Below are 17977 nucleotides of genomic sequence, written 5' to 3'. Positions count from 1 at the left end.
TATGATATTTCATTTATTTTTCAAAGGATTGGGGTGTCACCAGTAAGCCTATTAGAATTGTAGGTTTAAAGTTCCTCAGTTTTAAAAAAGACCAGCTGCATAAACAAGTGTGTTAGCTTTGTAATTTAATTCTATGTGATTTTTTTTTAATACTTCAAAGTACCAAAGGAGGCAGATCTTTTTAGGTCATAAATACTTGTTTATGTCATTATGATCTCAAACTTTCAAGTACATTTCAAGATCTACTTTTTAAAATATTAATATGTTTTTATTGAGTTCTTTACAACCTCAAGACACTTCTCCCTTTGTCTGCCAAAATCTGCCTTTCTTCATGGGCTGACACCAACTAAAGTGGAATGTAGATAAACTGGAGGAAGATTACTTTAAGAAACTGGAATTCTGTAGTCATGGATAGGCAATTCAATAACTGTCTTTGAGAATGTGCTCTGAGCACCTTGAAGCTATTTTTTTATTAAACTTTTAAGTTTGGGATGATTTTAAATTCCCATGTAGTTATAAGAAATAATAGGCACCCAGTGTAATCTTTACACATTTTCCCCAAAATGTCAACATCTAGAATACCATCCAGATGATACATTGATACAGTTCAGGTCTTATTCAGATTTCCCTAGTTTTACTTGAACTCATTTGCATATGTATATATTTAGTTTCTGTGAACTTGTTATCACTTGAGTAGCTTCCTTTATCTACCATAGTCAAGAAGAGAACAGTTCCCCATCACAAGGATTCTTTTTATGTTGCCCCTTTATAACCACGCTCACCTACCCCATCTTCCCATCCCTAACCCCTGGCAACCACTAATTTGTTCTGTATTTCTATAATTTTTTTTCATTTCAATAATGTTATATAAATGGAATCTTAGAGTATATAGTCTTTTGGGAGTGACTTTTTTATTTAGCATAACTCCCTTAATATTCATCTAATTGCGTGCATCAGTAGTTTGTTTTTTATTGTTGAGTGGTATTTCATCAAAATCTACATTGATTTTTAGCTTTCACATATATCCACATAAAATGATAGGTAATTAAAATATCAGTTGACAAGTTTTTTTAGATGTTACAGTTAACCTATTATTTAAAGTTATAGGTAAGTTTTTAATGTCCTTTTAGTCATTTAGATTGGATTTGTCTCTGTCTTGTAATACCAAGACCAGATGAATTACTACCTGTATACTGAAGATATATTTCCAGTAGGAAAAAAAGATAATTCTGTGTCCTACAAATAAGTCATTTTATAAAAACTGGCAAGATTGGAGAAAATATATGTATACATATACACATATAGGAAATCCTGTCATTTGTGGCAACAAATGGATGGATAGATCTGGAGAGCATTATGCTAAGTGAAATAAGCCAGAGAGAGAAAGACAAATGTGGAATCTGAAGAAAAAAAAGTTGAACTGATAGACAAAGTTGAAAGTAGAAAAGTGGCTGCCAGGGGTTGGGGTGTCTGGAAAATAGGGAGAGGTTGGTAAAAGGGTACAAACTTTCAGTTGTAAAATAGATGAGTCTGAGGATCTAATGTATGACATGGTGACTATGGTGTATCATTCTGAAATTTGCTGAGCGAGTAGAACTTAAATGTTCTCCCCAAAAAAGGGGGGTGGAACTTACATGTATGAGGTGATGATGTGTTAATTGACTTGATGGGGGGATCCTTTCACAATGTACACATGTATCAATCATTACTTTGTATACTTTAAATATCTTTCAATTTTGTCAATTATGCCTCAGAACTGAAAAAAACATTTGTGGTGATTTAAATTCTTTCATTGAAAGAATCTTCTGTTGATTCACATGTTATCATACATTTTATTTATCCTACAAGACCTTTTTTCACCAGCAAGACTTTAACTAGCTTTTTAAAGGCAGAACCCATATATATCTAAGCAAGCTGTGCACTGTGTATAACCCAGAGGAATTCACTAAATAAATAGTAAAAAAGTGCTGGACATTGCAGCTCTAATGATACTGTGGGACACATTTTATTTGATCAGGGATTTTTAATAAAATTTTAGACTTTTTTGTAAACCTTTACTAAATAGATAAATGTTCTTATTTGAAATAACAGTGACTCCCACCTTTTTGACGCAAGAGAATTACTTTCTCTTACCCAATTAAACTTTATATTTATGTAATGTAGCTGAGAAGTATGAATCATAATTGATGTATTATATTTGTTCCTTAGTTCAGATTTTTTAAATTATGAAAATTTCTATTTACTAGAGCCATGTTACTCTAAGATTTTGAAACTTTTTGTAGTGATTCCCCTGGATGTTTTCAATTCTAGAATATATGAAATTTTAGTTTTGATTTTTGATATGAAAGATATATTGAATACAATAGCTTCAGTTTTAACTCTGTTAATTTAGAATTTGCTTAACAAAAACAATGTTTACAAAAAATTTCTTTAAAAGATACTTTAAAATTATATATATATAAAGATTTATTTATTAGAGAGAGAGAGCGTGCACACTAGTGGGGGGAGGGGCAGAGGGAGAGGGTGAGAGAGAATCTCAAGCAGACTCTGTACTGAGTGTGGAGCTGGATGCAGGGCTGTCTCATGACCCTGAGATTATGACCTGAGCTGAAACCAAGAGTTGGCCACCTAACCGACTGAGTCATCCAGGCACCCCTAAAATTATATATATTTTATCATTTTTATCAAGAATACTCTGGGTGAAAGGATAATGTGTTTCTGTAGAGCTAAGTATATTTTATAAAAGCTCAACTAAAGACTTTGTTTAAACCAATGATTTTCAAAGAGGAGTGCTGTATTAGTTACTAAAAGATAAAGTTAATCTCTGCTTCCTTTTTAAGGTATGATTTTCCATCCAACATGCTACCAAACCCCTGCTGAGAGTTTTTCATACTGAATAGATTTTTTTTTTCTTTGCAGTCTGATCAGATTTGGAAGTGCTTGCTACTGTATTTTTGCCTCTTTTCCCACCTGTGTTTGTAGGAGGCTTTTTCTTGAATGGGCAGAAAAGGATGTTTGGACATTACCAGACTCTTCTAGATGCCTACTGGAGAACTAGAGGAATCTGGGCATTTGCTGAAGCATAGTCCTCTTGTCTCTTCCTAAGCACCCATCAGCTCTTGCCTTCATTAACACTAATGTTCTTCATCTTTCTCTCTAGAGATTCATGCTGCCTGCTATCTGTAACCACTTTAAATATGACCTTTCCTCTTTCCTGTGCCTGTAGCTTCAGCTGAGTCTTCTTTCCCACTCTTGCTCCTGGTAAGCATGTCCTAGGAAGGCCTTCAGTCTTTCTGCATCCAGTGTGTCCCAGGCATGGGGAGAATACAGAGCGTTTCAGGACCTTGCTTAGTTGAACCTATGGAGCCTCAAGAACTAATGTGAAAGAAGATCCAGCCAGGCACACTGTGAATAAGAATAGGTGTGCCTGCCATTACCTTTATTTTGGTCATGAAGACAGTTTCAAAAATCTCTTTGCATCCCTGTTGTTATCACTGCCTTTTATATGCACCATAGTTGTGTGGATGTATTGTGCTGTGGCTGTCAAAATTGGAAGAAGGCATGATGTAACAGCATGGCAAATATATTATTAGAATCAGGCCTGTGGTCTGTGATGGTTACTGTGACTGCATAAGCCACAGCTCCTTCTATAATACCTTTGCCGTATTTGGGGCGCCTGGGTGGCTCAGTCGTTAAGCGTCTGCCGTCAGCTCAGGTCATGATCCCAGGGTCCTGGGATCGAGCCCCGCGTCGGCTCCCTGCTTGGCGGGAAGCCTGCTTCTCCCTTTCCCACTCCCCCTGCTTGTGTTCCCTCTCTCGCTGTCTCTCTCTCTGTCAAATAAGTAAATAAAATCTTTAAAAAAAAAAAAAAATACCTTTGCCGTACTTAATTTTTTTTCACTTGTTAGATCATACAGTCAGTGTTATTAATTTGGGATGGAAAGCACCCTCGTATCATTAACACTACCTCCTACAAGTTTGAAAATGATTCAACATGCAGTATTAAGAAAAGTGTTTGGGGGACACCTGGGTTGTGCAGTTGGTTAAGCATTCGACTCTTGGTTTCAGCTTAGGTCATGATCTCAGGATCATGGGATGGAGCCCATGTTGGTCTCCATGCTCAGTGCGGAGCCTGCTTAAGATTCTCTCTCTCCCTTTCCTTCCCCCTCTGCCCATCCTGCTGTGCTCTCTCTCTCTGTCTCTAAAATAAATAAATAAATAAATAAATAAATAAATAAATAAATAAATAAATAAATAAATAAAATCTTTTTTTAATAAGGAAGAAAAGTGTTTTTATTACTTTCAATAAGAGGATATGTGATGTAAGGCTAGATGCCGGGTGAAAGTGAAGAAGAGTGAGTAGAAATAAGGAGTAGGAAAAGAAAATTAAAGGAAAAGTTATTCTGCGACCTTTATCATTTCAAGTATTAGGTTTGGACTTTGGGTTCTATTTTTTTTTTTTAATATAAAATGTCAGTGCAGAACCATGAGCTCTCAATTAAAGATTTTTATGTACTTTTGGAGTCTGATTTTTCTGTTACCAAGTAAAGATAAAGATGGCAATGATTTAGTAGCAACTCATGGATAGTAAGTGTGAGGTGCTGAGTGTTCATTACATAATAATCAGAATCAAAAGTTAAGCATATCTTTGGATTTGTAACTTTAATTTAGTAGTCATTAAGTTATATCTGTGTACTTATACTTTGAGGAATCTTTTAGTCCTTCACTGAAGTGTAAGCTTTTGTATTATATAATAGAATAGGGCAAATATCTTTGTAATTTTGCTTAAGATCCCAAATACTGTGTGTGTTTTTCAAGAAATGTAGATGTGGCCTTCATGATATACAAATGTTGCTTTGTGTTTTTCTCCTAAGTTTGAAAATTCAATTATCTTTTCTAAGAATTTGAAGAAAGTCAAGTTTTATTTTCTAGACATTTTGAGACATCACATAATAAAAACATTATATAATTTGTGCACATTGATGTAGTTGTCACAGTTTTCAGACTTGCCTTATAAGGCCTACTTTAAAATAATCTTTAATGCATATGAATTCCCAGAGTATCAGTTTCATAAATGAAGTTTCTTAATCACAAAATTTATTTTGGTTATATCAAACGATAGGATCTTTCTTTTAGAAAGTGCTTGGGCAAACTAAATTTTAGTACTAATTGTTTGAAGTAACATTTTCACATTTCACTGTGCACTCCATATTAATTTTTTTATTTACAGGGTGTTTTGCAATCCTTTATTTGCACCCATGAGATAGATATGAAATTAATTAGGAAACATAGAACAGTTACACTTTTTTTCCTGCTTTGCTGTCCTTAGAGTTTTTTAGAACAGATGTGTTTAAGAGCATATCCAAACTGAGAACTTTATTGTGCATACTTTTTACCATTAGGGTAATATGAAATGGAATGATGTATACTTAAAAAGATGAGCACCCTCTTAAATACATCAGAACAGCGTGGGTTCCATTCCAACACGTATAGAAGACATGTATAGAACACTCCACTCAATAAGAGCAGACTACACATTCTTTTCAATGTATATGGATCATTCTCCAGGATAGACTATCTGTCCATTAGGCTATAAAACAAGCCTCAGGGAATGTAAAAAGGATGGAAATCATACAAAGTATGTTCCCTGACCACAATGGAATATAATTAGAAATAAGTAACAGAAGGATATTTGGGAAACACACAAATATGTGGAAATTAGACAGTACATTCCTAAATAGCCAGTGGGTCAAAGAAGAAATCACAAGGGAAATTAGAAAATACCTTGATATAAATTAACCTAAAATACAACATATCAAATTTATAGGATGCAGCTTGAGAAAGCAGTGTTTAGAGGGAAATGTGTAGCTATAAATATCTATGTTTTTAAAAAAGATTGCAAATCAATAACTGAGCCTTCCACTTTAAAAACCTGGAAAAAGAAAAGCAAACTAAAGCAAACAAAGAAAAAAAAAAATAAAGGTTAAAGCATAAATTTAAGAATTAGAGAATAAAAAATAGAGAAAATCAATGAAGGCAAAGGTTGGTTCTTTAAAAGATCAATAAAACTGACAAACCTTTAGACTGACCAAGAAAAAAGAGAGAGGACATTCAAGTTGGTATGATCAGCAATGAAAGAGGGTACATTACTACCGATCTTACAGAAATAAAAAAGGACTATAAAGGAAAACTAGAAATAATTGTATGCCAACATATTATCAGGTGACTTAGATGAAATGGACAAATTCCCAAAAGACAAAAACTACCAAAACTAATTCAAGAAACAGAAAATCTGAACTGACAAGTAATTGAATTATAATAAAAAAGTTCCCACAGAGTAAAAAAAGCCCAAACCCAGATGGCTTCACCTGTGAATTCTATCAAAGCTATAAAGAAAAATTAATACTAATGCTTTACAAAGTCTTCTAAAAATTAGAAGAGGAGAAAATACTTTCCAATTCATTTGATTAGGCCAGTATATCCTGATGCTGAAACCAGACGAAGACAACACAAGGAAACTACAGACCAGTATTCCTTATGAATACAGATGCAAAAATTGCCAACAAAATACTAACAAACCAAATCTAGTAACTATAAAGAGGATTATAAACAAAGGCACGTGGGATGATTTTATTAGAAATGCAAGATTGGCTTAATATATGAAAATCAATGTAATGCATTAATAAAATAAGGAAAAGCCATGTGATCATAATTTAATAGACAGAAAAAGCATTTGATGAAATCCATGTTCCTTTTATGATGAAAACACTCAACAATGTAGAAATAGGCAGGAACTACAAAAATTCCACAACTCGCATCGTACTTACCAGTGACAGATTGAAAGCTCCTCCTAAGATCAGGACGAACATAAGGATGTGTTCTCTTGCTACTTCTAGTAAGGGCATTTAGGCAAGGAAAAGGGGTAAAAAGGCATCCAAATCGAAAAATAAGTAAAACTTTCTGTATTTGCAGATGGTATGATCTTGAATATGGAAAATCTTAAGGAACCAGCTGAAAAAACTTAGAATTAATAAACAAGTTTTAGCAAAGCTAAAAGATTCATGATCAGTATAAAAATCAATTGTATTTATGTACACTAGCATTGAACACTCCAGAAGTGAAATTAAGAAAACAAAAGATGCATTTATAATAGCATCAAAAAGAAGAAATACTTAGCAATAAGTTTAACAAAAGAAATGCAAGACTTATACACTAAAGTTTAAAAACGTTGTTAGAAAGTAAAGACAAAATAAGTTGAAAGACATCTTACGGTTTTTTAATTGAAGAATGGTTGATATATAATATTATATGGCTTCAGTTGTACAACATAGTGATTCGACAATTATGTAATTATGAAATGCTCACCACGATAAGTGTAGTTACCATCTGTCACCATAAAAGTTCTTATAGTATTATTGGCCATATTCCCTATGCTGTACTTTTTATCCCCGTGACTTACTTATTTTATAACTAGAAGTTTGTACCTCTTAGTCCCCTCAAATTTGGAGACTTAACATTGTTAAGATGGCAATACACCCAGATTGATCAACAGATTCAATGCAATCTCTATGAAAATCCCAGTTGCCATTTTTTGTAGAAGTTGTGCTGATCCTAAAATTCATATGGAAATGCAGGGGACTCAAAATAGCCAAACCAATCTTAAAAAGGAAAACTCACACTTCTCAATTTCAAAACTTACTATAAAGATACAATAAACAAGATAGGGTGGTACTGACAAAAGGATAGACATATAGGTCAATGGAATAGGATTGAGAATCCAGAATAAACCCTTACATCTATGGTAAATTGATTTTCAACAAGAGTGTAAAGACATTTCAGTGGGGAAAAGAATAGTCTTATCACCCAGTGGTCCTGGAGCAACTGGGTATCCTCATGAAAGAGAATGAAAGAGGACCCGTACCTCACACTGTCTTCAAAAATTAACTAAAAATGGATCAAAGGTCTAAATGTAAGAGCTAAAACTGAAACTATATAAAACTCTGAAAGGAAAACATAGTTTGAAATCTTTATGACTTTGGATTAGGCCATCGTTTCTTAGTTTGACATGAAAAGCATGAGCAATAAAAGAAAGAAACCCCAATTTTAAAGTGAGAAATAGATATTTTGCCAAAGAAGATATACAAATTGCCAGTGAGCACCTGACAAGGTGTTCAGCATCATAGTTATTAGAGCCACAGTGATATACCACTTCACACCCATTAGGATGGCCATAATTTTAAGAATGGACAAAAAAAAAAAAAAGATTCAGTAAGATTATGTGGAAATTGGAAACCTCATATATTACCGATGGGAATGTAAATGGACAGCTGCTTTGGAAAAGTTTGGCTATTCCTCAGAAGATTAAGCATAGAGTTACCCCATGACCCAGCCTATACTTATTTGGATAATATACCTGTTCCATTCCGAAGTTTATACCCAAGAGAAGTGATTATGTCCACACAAAAACTTGTGCACAAATGTTCATAGCAGCATTATTCGTAATGGCCAAGAAGTGGAAACAACCCAAATGTCTATCAGTCAGTCGATAACTAAACAAAAGTGGTATATCCATACAATGCTTCTTATTTGGCAACAAAAAGGAATGAAAGTACTGGTACATTCTGTAACATTGATGAACCTTGAAAACAGTATGCCAAGTGAAAGAAGTTAGACATGAAAAGGCCACATATTGTATGATTCCACTTACATGAAATTTTCATAATATGTGAGTCTATAGAGATTAAAATATTAATGATTTACAGGGACAAGCAGGTAGGGTGACTGCTAATGGGTATGAGGTTTCTCTTTAGGTTGATGGGATATCCTGGAATTAGATGGTGTGGTGGTTGTATAAATTTGTGAATATACTATAAAACACCGAATTGTACACTTTAAAAGCGTCAGTTTTATGGTATGTGAATTTTATCACAAATATAAGTAAATAAATACTAATTGAGCTCCTCCTAGGTGTTCTGTTATTGTGCCAGATGTTTCGGGTACCAGGTGAACACAAAGGGATATGACCACTGCCTTCTGGAGCTTCTTGTGTATTGAGGATACCAGGCATTATCTAAGTAAAATTACAATTATGGTAAGTGCTCTGAGGAAAAAGGTCCAGGATTCACTGAGGTTATTAATAGAAGTTTCTGAACCAGACTAGGTCAGACAGTTCTAAGGAGTTGATCCTGCCTTGAGATCTGAAGGATGAGTCCAAGTTAGCCAGCAGAAAAGCAGCATTACAGGGAAAGGGGAACCAGCATGTGTAAGACTCTGCCGACAGAGCCACACTGTGTTTAAGAAACTGAAGGAAGGCTTGTGTGGCTGGGATACAGAAGGTGAGGGTGAAGAGTGCAGGATGAAACTGAGGAGCAGGCTGAGGCTAGCCCATGCAAGACCTCATGGATGTGCTGTGGCGTCCAGTGGTTTTCATTCTAGGATGGTGCATTCTAATTGATACTGTGAAAACACGACTGTGGCCCTGTTGGTTAGAGAAGGAGCAGGAGAGGAAGCAGTTAATAGAGTATTCAGTTGTCTCTGCAGAGAATGACAAAGCAACTGGCACCAGGTGGTTGGCAGTGGAGATGAGAAGATACGGACATATCTAAGGGCTTTTTAGGAGATAAAATTGACACGTTTTGGTGAAAACCTAGATCTAGGAAGTGAGGAAGATGTTGGACTTTTCCCTGTGAATGGGTTGGAGGGCCATTGCTAAGCCAGAGAGATTCCTTCAGTATATACTTTGTTATGAACAACTTCAAGTACTATAAAGGGATTTTTTTTTTTCTGTCAAGAAATAGCTCTTTCTTACCAAGGCAGTCACATCATATAGAACTATGCAATTTACTGATGGTAAATATTTGGGGAAAGTTTAAAAAATGTTTGAGAAAATTAGACCAATAATTTTATATATTTGCCAGATGAGTTTTTCTCTGGGAGTCTCTTTTGTCCTAGTCTACATCCTCAGTGTCTTATTTTCATGTACTTGGCCTTGCTGATGATCCCCAATGCTGTAGAGATCATCTGTCATTTAGGTTTCTTCAATTTGATGTAAGTAATGGAAATAGACTGAAATAATTTTCTGGCAAGAACTACCTTCCAGTGAGGAATAATTGGAATGAATTCAGTTTTAGCATTCTTATTTCTTTGGCCAGCCAAAGTCTTAAAAGGTCAAGTTCTTCAAAGATGTTTTTATTCTGCAGTTATGTAGAGCGGTAGTGTTTTATTATAATTTCTAAAAGCCACTTTGGCAATTTAAGACTACACTGAAATAAATTTTAGTTTGTACACTCAAATTGTTTTTCAAATGACCCTTGAAGAGTTGGTTATTGGGTATCCACTCAGATTTGGAATGTCAGCACACAGAACCAACTGACAAGTAAAGACCTGGCAAAGAAAAGAGATCATACAAATGACTTGTGATTTAAGTTAAGTTATACTCTGTACAAGAAAGGCATCTCCCTTTTTATTAGTATTTTACTGCTAGTGTACAAGTAATAAGAGAAACATTATAAATCTATAAAGGCCATTGTTTACAGCAAAGCTTGAGGCAAATTTAAATTAGGAGAATGAAGGGTCATTTAGAGAAAATCATAACGACCTGCCTTTCACAACCCTCTTCTCGGGCATTCTCATCAATGTCTGTTCTCATCAGCCAACATACACACGAGAGGGAGTCACGAGCCATTGCCGCTAATTTTTCCTTGAGAACACTGAAGCTTGAATCCATTTGAATCAAGTTTCCATTTTTCTTGTTGTCAGTATAGGCTCAACCTTAGGATTAGCTCTTTACTTATCAGCATTAACTATATTACACTGTATTCCATACATGCTTATTTCATTGTGAGTTTTAATTTCTGAAAATTGTCATTTGTTTTTCATATGTGCTTCTTCCACTGTGCGTTTTAATTTCTGAAAGTTGGCATTTGAAATGGGAACTTTAAGAAAAGAATGGGGAAATTTCTGAGGTTGGGGCATTTGTGGTTAAGAGCACAAGGCCTGTCTTGAACTTCAGCTTCACCATTTACTAGCTGTGTGAGCTTAGATAAATTACTTAACCTCTGTGTGCCTAGTTCCTCATTTGTAATATGTTGATCATAAAATATCTATCCAAGACTATGGTGAGAATTAAATGAATTAGCACACATTTAAAACACTTAGAACACTATTTAGGGGCACCTGGGTGGCTCAGTCAGTTAAGCATCGACTTTTGATTTTGGCTCAGATCATGATCTCGGGATCCTGGGATCGAGCCGCCAGTTGGGTGTGCTCGGTTGGGGAGTCTGCTTAGATTCTCTCTCTCCCTCTCCTTCTGTCCCTCCCGTTTGTGCACTGTCTCTCTCTCTATCTCTCTCAAGTAAATAAATCTCTTAAAAAATGTTTAGAACACTATTTGGAACATAGCAAGCTCAAAATATGTGTTAGCTGTCACCACTGTGGTTAGACCACTAAAGTAGCTCTCTAACTCCCAACTGCAAATTAAGATGTTATAATTGTTATGGTTGTTGTTTTTGTTGATTTTATTTGTTGTTTGGGCTTTTTTTGGTGGAATAAGGACAAGGTTACATGGCTAGCAAGTGGTATAAACCAGGTTTATTATAGAGTTGGTTTAGGTCGGGAGTTGGTAGACTATGGCTTATGGGTCAAATTGGGCCTGTTTTTGTATGGCTTGCAAACTGAGAATAGTTTTTACATTTCTAAATTATTGAAAAAATCAAAAGAAGATAATGCTTTGTGACACATGAAAATTATATAATGTTCCAATATCCATTAATAAAGTTTTATTGGTACATAGCCACATTTATTAAATTACATGGTCTGTGGCTGCTTTCATGCTCTAACAGCAGGAAGGAGTAGTTGTGACAGAGCCCATAGGGCCCACAAAACCGAAAATATGGCCTTTTGCAGAAAAAATTTTCTAATGGCTGGCTTGTAGGTTATTAGTTGTCTTGATTTGATGAATGAACTCCTGCCTTTTATACTGTCCTGCTTTGACAAAAGATGTACGCTTGCATAAGAAAGCCTATGACTTTAATTAGTTATCCTTGTGGCTAGAGAAGTTTTGTCTTGCTTTGATTTGATTTAGAAAAAGTATAACCTTCCACTTTGGTTAAAATTCTGCTGAAAGTGGATAGATAGTTCGTGAGTAGACTTAATTCAACTGTAGTAGATTACATAAGTATAGACATGCCAAAGAACGTACATATTCAGTAAAGAGTATTAAGATTTGGATTTCTCTCAAGAATTGTCAAAATGGAACTCTGGCTCTGTGTGTGTGTGTTTAAGGATATTCGCCATCTCATAATCTAAAAGATTCTTGAAATAAAATGAATTCTGAGAGAATCTGCTAATAAGGTCAAGTTTTCTGTGATAACATACCTTAAGACTATATAGTATTGTAATCCCATTTCAGAAGTTACTTGTGGTTATTTTTTCAAGGCTTTGGCTTTGTGACTCAGAGCCTAATATTTATAAGATAGCCAAACTCTGGAGGCTTTTGGCAATTGTGCTTAGAGAACATATGCTTTGATTTTGTCAGACCGATGGTTTAGGCAAATAACTTTTTCTTCTATCCTTGTGCTATTTTTAACTATGATGTGGATCTTTTTTGGTTCGTTGGTTACATAATCTTTATTTAGGATCTGTGTTGCCCTTGAATATCTGTAAATCTCACAACTCCTTTTATTTAGGTTTATATCTTTCAAAGTCTGTTCATCAAATACCTCTGGAAGACTTCTTCCCCTCCAAGGCCTTGGGGCTAATGGGAACAAGACTAGCCTGGACCCTGCCCTTGAAGAGTTTTGAGTCTGTCCAGAGACATTAAATCAATATAAGTAGATCAGTGTTGGAGAATTAAATTGTGCATTAGGAAATAGATTAATTGAACCTAAACTGTGGAAGAAGTCAGAGAATATTGCTTCTTTATAGAAATTTTTTTTGAGTTTTGTGCTGATTTTGAAAATCTGTCCTGAACTACATGTCTGTTACTAAGCTGAAATCATCTTAAGTTGAGCCAAAAGTATCAACACAGGAATTTTAAGAAATTACATCTAATGTCCCTCTTGTTGATGTAGGCACAATCTACTAATTGCTATTTGTTATAGATATTAGATGGTTGATTGGTGAACCTCGTGCATTTGATCTTGACAAAAAATTCATTGATGGTAATGGTCACCGAATTTGGAATGAGGAAAATATAGAAAGTGAAAAAAGACTATCATTTTGTTTGTTAATTTACTACTTGAAAATCAAAATATCAGGGCACCTGGGTGGCTCAGTCAGTTAGGTGTCAACTCCCTCAGGTCATGATCTCAGGGTCCTGGGATCGAGCCACATGTCAGACTCCATGCTCAGTGGGGAGTCTACTTGAGATTCTCTGTCTCCCTCTCCCTCTGCCGCCCCCCACCCTGTGCACATGCATTCTCTCTCAAAAATAAATAAATAAATCTTAAAAAAAAGAAAATAAAAATATCCATATGTCTTTCTTAAACAGATATGTATTTTTAAAGTGGAATCTATGGTTTTTTCCTCTTTTAGGACAGCTATTTATTGTTTTTATTATAAAAACGATGGTAATGTGGTTATATGTGCAGTGTATATCTGCACACACACACACGCACACACACACACAATGTACAAAGAAAAAAGGGAAGTTCTACTAACCCAAAGTCCCAAAGGCAACAACTGTTGACAATTTGATATTTCTGTGGGAATACACCTTTTCTTTTTAAGACAAATGGGATCAGAGTATACCCACTGTTCAACAGTTTGCTTCACTTAAGATTATTTCATGGACATTTTTCCCTGCCAGTGTTTATTGAGAACCACCTGTCTCTCTAGATCTACTCATCTTTCTCATTGTTCTTTTGATACGGTTGTCTTAAGTAGTATATCCATAAGGTAAAATATTCACAAGATTTACAAAAGAGCCAATGATGGAAAGTCATTCTCCCTCCCAAGTGTACCCATCTCCCAGTACTCTTCTTTCCAGAGGTTGCTGCCCTTAGCAGTTCCTTCTCCTTTGAAATCATCCTTTTATTTTTATATGGCTTTACTTAGTTAGACTAAAATTAACTCCCCGTCCAGTCATTTATAGGGAAATTGAATGCTCAGTGAATTTACAGCAGCAACCAACTGATTTTGTAATATCAGTGTTGGAGATTGTATACCAAAATGAGAAAAGATTCCTCATTAGTGTTGTTTCATTTTTGGATTTCATGCAGTGTGATTGTTAAAAGATATAATCTGTAGGTGTACAATCATTGCCAGCATTTTAGATCTCTCAACTGTAACTGAGTATCCCCAGGAGAAGGCCCTGCCTGCAGGTGGGAATACTGCCTCGTGTTGTGAAGACAGACCCAAGTCTTGGGGAGCCCAAGCATAAATGGCCTTACTGCTTTAATCTCAAAGCTAACTGAGGGGTTTACAGCTAAACTGTGAGATACCCGTGGCTATTTTAATCTAGAACCACTCGGGTTAACTTGATTCTCTCAACTCAACTTTGGTAGTGCCAGAGCCTGGGGAGTGGGGAGGAGGTGGCAGTGGCTTGAAGGTGGAGGGACAGACTCACCCCTGCCAGAGCCAACCTGGAGCTGAGAAGATGTTATTGATGAGGCACTTTCCCTGTAACACTAGGTCTTTTGTCAGCTGCTAATAGTAAGGTAGCCTCAGAAACAAATGTTACCTAGAAACCCCCTGCCTCTCTGATACGCTCACCAGAGAACATGGGGTGATATGTGTTTGGGAAAATAGAAATGAACCAGATCATGGGGCGCCTGGGTGGCTCAGTCAGTTAAGAGTCTGCCTTCAGCTCAGGTTGTGATCCCGGGATCCTAGGATCATGCCCCACATCCGGCTCCCTGCTCAGCAGGAGTCTGCTTCTCCCTCCCCCTCTCCCCCTCACCTCTCCCTGCTCATGCTTTTCTCTCTCTCAAATAAAAATAAAAAATAAGATAAAAATCTTTAGAAATGAACCAGATCCAGTCTTCAGAGTAGCAATGTTCATAGCCTATGGCCTGAGGAGCCCTAGACTAGTACTTCACATTTATAGGCAGTATTTACTTTTGTACAAATTATGTTCCTCAAAAAAATACACAAAAGTGTGTAATGCTGTATAAGAAGATATTCTGTCACCAGCAAACTACTAAAACATTATATAATTCCTTAATGCATCATTTCCTTTGACACAGATATATGTCTAGTATAAATTATGTATATTCTGTAAATATTCTTTAATTTTATTATTTTTTTTTTCTCACAACTGAACATGTATATGCCTGGCTAAAGTCCAGCATGCTTCTAATAAAGGTTAAAGATTTCTCCACATAAAACACCCTGAATGATTGCCACTTTTGCCTAAATATGTATTGCTTATAAGATTTATTCTTTTGTTGTTTAGAGAGAGATAGAGAGCACAAGTTGGGGGGGGCATGATGAGGGGCAGAGGAAGAGAGAATCTTAATCCACACTGAGATCATGACCTGAACCGAAATCAAGAGCGGGAAGCTTAACCAACTGAGTCCCTCAGGCGCCCCAAAACTTATTCTTCTTAATATTAGTATAATCACATTTACTTTTTAAAAGCTGTGGTAAAAAAAACATATAACATAAAATTCATCATCTTAACTACTTCTGACTATACAGTTCAGTGGTGTTAAGTATATTCACATTGTTGTGCAACCAATCTCTGTAACTTTTGTCATCTTGCAAAACTGAAATTCTATACCCATTAGGCAACAAATCCCTCTCTCCCCACATCCCTCCAGCCCTTGTCAACCACCATTCTACTTTCTATTTATATGAATTTCACCACTCTAGATATATCATTTAAGTAGAATCACACAGTATTTGTCTTTTTGAGACTGGCTTATTTCACTTAGCATACTGTCCTCCAGGTTCATCATGTGGAAGCAAGTGTCAAAACTTCCTTCTATTTTTAAGGCTGAATAATATTCCATTGTATATGTACACTATGTTTTATTTATCTATTCATCCATCAATGGATACTCGTGTTGCTTCCTGGCTATTGTGAATCGTGCTGCTAATGCACATGGGTGTATATATATATCTCTTCAAGATCTTGCTTTCATATCTTTTGGATATATATCCAGAAATGAAATTGTTGGATCATATGATCATTCTATTTTTTTTTTTGAGAAACCACCATACTGTTTTCTAAAGCAGTTGCACCATTTTTCATTCCCACCAACAGTGTGCAAAGGCTCTAATTTCTCCACATCCTCATCAACACTTGTTCTTTTCTTTTCTTTTTTTTTTTTTTTGATAGTTGCCATCCTAGTGGGTGTGAGGTGACATCTCATTGGGTTTTATTTGCATGCATTTCTCTAACAGTAAGTGATATTGAGCACCTTTCCATATACTTGTTGACCATTTATATATCCTCTTTGGAGAAGTGTCTCTTCAAGTCCTTTGCCCAATTTTTAACCAGGTTTTTTGTTGAGTTGTAGGAATTCTTTATATATTCTGGATATTACTCCCTTATCAGATATATGATTTATGAATATTTTCTACTGTTTTGTAGGCTGCCTTTTCATTCTCTTGAATTTACTTTGATGCCCAGAAGTTCCTAATTTTGATGCAGTACAAATTGCCTATTTTTACTTTTATTGCCTCTGCTTTTGGTGTCATATTAATCACATTTACTTTTCATCTTTTGACTCTACTAATTTTTTTTTCTAAAATAATAACTGCAAAATGTAATGAAACATTGAAATGATTATAAAACAGAGATGGCTGCCTCCGTGTTGGCTGCTGGGCAAGGCCATCATGCACTAGCTAGGAAAATTATTTCATCAGTTCCTGTGAAAATATACATGTTTCGAGTACAAAGGGCAGTTTGGGGTGTGGATCTCTAAACTGTAAAGCAGTAGGTTCTGGGAACATGGTCAAATACGTGAAAACAAAAGATCGGGGAAACACTCCTAATTATATCCTTTGAATTGGAATCCCTACATGTCCACAGTAAACCATTGTAGAAACCCTTTCAAGAGAAAATGGTTCTCTGTTGGCCTTCTGCATTCTGATTTTTCTCAAATCTTTCCAGTGTGAACTTCCTCATGGTCCCTTAACACTTCTAAACAAAGACAATTAGAAAATCTTATTTTAAAACTGACTTTCAAATTTAGAGAAATAAAAGATGCTATTAAAGTATTTAATTATAGGGGCACCTGGGTGGCTGAGTCAGTTGAGCATCCGACTCTTGATTTCGGCTCAGATCATGATCTCGGAATCCTGGGATCAAGCCCCACGTCTGGCTCCCCATTGAGCAGGGGAGCCTGCTTGTCTCCCTCTCCCTCTGCTCACTTTCTCTGTCTCTCTCTCTCTCTCAAATAAATAAATCTTAAAAAAAATAAATAAGTATTTAATTTTAGTCACCTTAAGTTTTAGTAGACTACTGCAGTTGATCAACAGCAAAATCATTTAACAGTGAGTCGGTAGTCACTGAGACTGTTGAGACTCACCGATGCACAAAAGGTCCTGTAAGTGTCTTTTTTTTTTTTTTTCACGTATTTTGAGAGAGAGAGACACAGTGAGAGAGGGAACACAAGCAGGGGGAGTGGGAGAGGGAGAAGCAGGCTTCCCACGGAGCAGGGAGCCTGATGCGGGGCTCGATCCCAGGACCCTGGGATCATGACCTGAGCGGAAGGCAGACGCTTAACGACTGAGCCACCCAGGCACCCCCTGTAAGTGTCTTTCTAACTGCAAGAGAGTGTACGAAGAACTAGTTCTTAAATGGCTTTCTGGATCTTCTGAGATATTTAAAGAAACTGGAACTTAAGTGATTTTTTTTTTTTTCCTTTCGCATGCCATTTCTCCTTTTAAAATAATGTTGCCATTGTTCCTTTTCCCTCCCTCTTCCTTTTTCTTTCTTTTGTGGTTGCTACTTACTCATCTTTCCCCTGCTCTTCAGTCTCACACAGATGTTGATAGTCCTTCTTCTTGCCTAGCTTTTCTTCCCACC

At 35.9% G+C, this 17977-nt stretch overlaps 1 protein-coding gene across 11 annotated transcripts in view; it reads left to right on the top strand.

The window, feature by feature from the left end:
- The window catches only part of ZNF438 (zinc finger protein 438), a 190663-nt gene that overhangs the window by 126076 nt on the left and 46610 nt on the right, over nt 1–17977 (top strand). Inside the window, exon 1 of one of the 11 annotated variants that reach the window (XM_064591896.1) lies at nt 7246–9091. The exons of the other annotated variants lie outside the window; for them this stretch is intronic. The gene's annotated coding sequence lies outside the window, so the exon portion shown is untranslated. Of the gene's footprint in view, nt 1–7245; nt 9092–17977 lie in introns of those variants that run through there. 11 annotated transcript variants of the gene reach the window in all.

Source organism: Mirounga angustirostris, unplaced genomic scaffold (assembly GCF_029215605.1).
Source record: "Mirounga angustirostris isolate CCGP_5_RB_7025 unplaced genomic scaffold, mMirAng1.0.hap1 SCAF_5, whole genome shotgun sequence".
NCBI classification, from domain to species: Eukaryota; Metazoa; Chordata; class Mammalia; order Carnivora; family Phocidae; genus Mirounga; species Mirounga angustirostris.
This window is presented reverse-complemented; position numbering and strand designations above follow the sequence as displayed.